Source organism: Gossypium hirsutum, chromosome A04, assembly GCF_007990345.1.
Source record: "Gossypium hirsutum isolate 1008001.06 chromosome A04, Gossypium_hirsutum_v2.1, whole genome shotgun sequence".
In the NCBI taxonomy this organism is placed as follows: domain Eukaryota; kingdom Viridiplantae; phylum Streptophyta; class Magnoliopsida; order Malvales; family Malvaceae; genus Gossypium; species Gossypium hirsutum.
In genome coordinates, this window is record NC_053427.1 from 83,415,897 (window position 1) to 83,419,880 (window position 3,984).

At 30.3% G+C, this 3,984-nt stretch overlaps 1 long non-coding RNA gene across 1 annotated transcript; it reads left to right on the forward strand.

Moving 5' to 3' along the window:
- Positions 1-876: 876 nt before the first annotated feature.
- LOC107949000 (uncharacterized) lies at positions 877-3,726 on the forward strand. The gene is made up of 4 exons (XR_001697614.2): positions 877-952; positions 1,429-1,502; positions 2,527-2,668; positions 3,378-3,726. It is a non-coding gene; the product is annotated as an uncharacterized lncRNA (long non-coding RNA).
- The last annotated feature ends 258 nt before the right edge of the window (positions 3,727-3,984 follow it).

A 3,984-nucleotide genomic window follows, 5' to 3' on the forward strand; every position in this document is an offset into this window, starting at 1 on the left:
ACGATCAATTAAAATTAGAATAAACTCTATATAAATTATAAAACTTAATAAACTAAAACTCGAATATATATATATAGATCATAATAAATTTGTAGGCAGCCCACACATAATATGACTTAAACCCAAAATAATTTTAGGAAAAATCTTCGCATTATATTTACTTATGGTGAAACTTAAGACTTAAAGTTGAACTGCTTAATTTCTAAAGGCGACAACCTTTGCCAACATTTCCAAAATCGTATAGAAATTTTAGATTTCGATTTAAATGTGCAATTCAATGATTTAAGTGCCGTGAAAGGAAAATTCTAATACTTCTAGTAGGCAATTATACATCTAATTCTAGGAATATTCTAATACTTTACCGACAGACCACCAATTATAATGACAAAGGAAATTGTTAGTGGAAATAACTGAAAGAGGGATCATCCAATTAGAAGGCACACAACAAAATTAACATCTCCTTCGAACTCGTAAAGTGTAACAGCCCAATTTCAAGTCTGATCGGAACAGGTGGTTTCGGGACCCCTTAATTGAGTAAAAATATTATTTTTATATCTTTAATAATGTTTACAGTTGGTAGTATTACTGTGTGAAAGTTTCGTAAAGAAATTTTACCGATTAAATAGCTAATTCGATAAAAAGAATTAAATTGCTTAAAATGAAAACTATGTGTGCCATTAGTAAAATGACTTATTTGATAATGGCTTTATAAATGGGAGTCCTTGCATGGTAATTATACCATTGCATATTTGAGTGGACGGTAGTGGACCTTGAATTTCATAATTTATTTGGTTATTAAACATGGGTATTTTGGTAAATTATGGAATAATGCTTAATAAAATAAAGCCATATGATATTTTTATTATGTTTTCATCATCCTCAACCGAATAATTAAACAAAGAAAGGGTTTTGGAACCTTTAACATTCGGCCATGGCTTTCTAAGGGATTTAGGTACAGTTTTTGATCCATTTTTAATCATTTCTATGTTTTTGAGCTCGTTGCAGCTCGGTTTAACTGACCCGTACCTCAATTTCTGAAATTGGTTATGTTTTTGAAATGTGCCATTGATGAGTGCATGTTTGTTTTAATATTTCTTGTTAAATTATTGATGGTTTTTTTATAGATATACAAGTTTTATAAAGAGATTTTTGATGAAATTGAGTATTTGGGATTAAATTGAAAAAGATAGAATTTTTTTGGTTAGAAATGTGAATAAAATGAAATTATGGGCTGTTTAAATACTATAGAAAATTCGGCTAAATACATGTATATTGGGGTTTTGTGTATTTTTGCATAATTATGCATTAAGGACTAAATTGTTAAAGTATGGAAATATAAGGGCTATTTTGCAAAATGGCCAAAATACTTGTATATGTATTTAATTGATTATGTTAGTGAATAATTGAGTTAAATTTGGTTAAATTTAGATCAATCCAAATGAATTCAAGATTTTGATCGAGGAAAAATCGGAAAGTAGACGAATAGTCGACGGATACACGAGGTAAGTTCGTATGGTTAAAAAAATTATATGATATAAGAAATGATGGGTAATCGGCCAAATTGTAAGTATGTAATGGTAGATATGTTAAATGGCTTTGTACTTGATTATATTAATATTACATGATGATGGAATGCCATAATATATATTCGGTCTTGTGTTTGAAAATAATGAAGTACTTTGTGGTTGAGTAAATGTATATTGGAGTTAATTGAGCTTTAATATATGATAAATTAAATGCCTTGTATGTGGTAAGTTACTAAGGAAGTATTTGTTGTTGATTAAATTAAATACTATATATACATATATGTGCCAAACTGAAATGTATATGTAAAAAAAAAAAAGTTGAGGTTGTCGAATGCAAATAAAGTTGATAAATTTGAATTGATGAATAGTGAGTAATTGAATTTCAGCACAGAGGGTGCGAGTATAAAAGGTGATAGATGTAAAAATTGCACTAAGTGTGCGGGTCTGATTATTGAGCACTAAGTGTGCAAGCTTAAGTATCTAGCACTAAGTGTGCGAATTCGATATATAATGCTGAATAACTATTGGCACTAAGTGTGTGACTTTTCGAGTAATTGGGAATGGTTGAAAGTATTTTTGCCTTGAATTTTTTGAGAAGTATTTATAATTTATAAATTTGAATTTGAGCAGGTGAGTATCAAACCTATAGGGTTAATGTTATTGATCGTAAAGCTGTGTGATTGATAATGGTAAAGAAGGTTGCATGATAGATGTACAAATTGGATGAGTAAAATGATATGATTATATATATATATATCTATATACGATACCATGTAGTAAGTCTATAAGAAATTTAAATGTTCTTGTTTGAATAAAACAATTTGTTTAAAATGTTAATTTTGGATATATGGCTAAATGAATTATAGCCGAATGTAGTAAGGATAGAATGGGAATGTTTGAGTTGTTTGGATTAAGTTTTAATATTGAGAAATTGAATGGAAAATGTATGAATGAAAGTGTGCTTGAGTTGATTGTGAATAAATGATATTCGGGTTTCTAGCCTAACAGGCTATGTGCCGGAGAATTTGATCGGGCTTCGTGCTTAGCAGGCTTATTGCCGGTGAATAAATATCAGACCTTGGGTCTAGCAGGCCTTGTGCCGGTGAATGATTCAGGCTAAAAGCCTAGCAGGCCTTGAGCTGGTGAGTTTTATCAGGCTTATTCCTAGTAGGTTTATACCGGTATATACTTTAGGCTCGATGCTTACAAAGTTGGGTGCCAATGTGGTACGGAATGTGTAAGACGAGTTGGATGGTCAGGTATGACCTAATTTATTTGTTATTCAAAATTAGGTAAGTAAGTAAAACGATTATTTGTTACAAATTATGAATTATTGATGTTACTAATGAGTTAATATTTATAGGGGTATAATTCTACTATCGGTTATATAAAGGTGTTACAAGTTATACGTAATGAAATAAATCAACCCAATGCTATGTGAATTCTATGATATTGATATTGTATTGGTGATATGTGATATAAATGGTTTAGTCACATATATGGCATTTAGTATGCAAGATACAGGGTTTTCGATGTTGGTCTCAAGGGTTCAACTGTAAATATGATGCTGCGAGAATAGAAACGATGATACAAATCAGTACATGTATACATAGTACACTTGACAATCAAGTGACATTGATAAATTTATATGACACGTGAGTAGATCTGATAAATTACACATGAATTACATGACTGTTAAGGAAATAAATATTGAACTAGATGAGGTTGGTTTAAAAGCAATCTTATTGCTTAAAATGACAAGCTTTATGTTAAATCTTTTATACAGTGCTGATAATTATACGATCTTACTAAGCTTATTAGCTTACTCTGTCTATTCTCTGTATTTTACAGTGATCCGAATACTCACTCAGGTTGGAAGTCATCGAAGATTTAATCACACTATCCAGGAGGCAATTGGTATTCCTGAACTCTTTGAAATTGGGTAATATGGCATGTATAGGCTAGTTAATAAGTTGATTATATGGTCACTTGTTTATATGAATGTGAGATGAATTTTGAGTATTATGATCAAGCTATGTGATATGGCTTGATATGAGAAAAGTTGGTTTGATACGAAAGCATTATATGATGTGTGCATTTAGTGTTAAAATTTATAATTGGTATTTTGGTTTGAATGATATGTAATTATGGATGAGTTGATAAGAATGTTGAAATGTGATTAATTTGTAAGTGGTATTTAGATGCTTATATATATGTGACTACATGGAATGGTCACTTTAGTATAAGCTTATATAATTGTTTTAAGCATGATATGTTGGATTAATGTTGAATGATGTTGACGATTGATAAGTTAAAGTCTTACTGTTCCGGTTTGAGTTATAAATCTGGTAATGCCCTTACCTATTCTGGCGACGGTTATGGGATAGGGGTGTTACAATATGGATGTGTTTGAAAAGTTTTTAAATTGAACGAAATTTTATGGCTCAATTTTGTATGA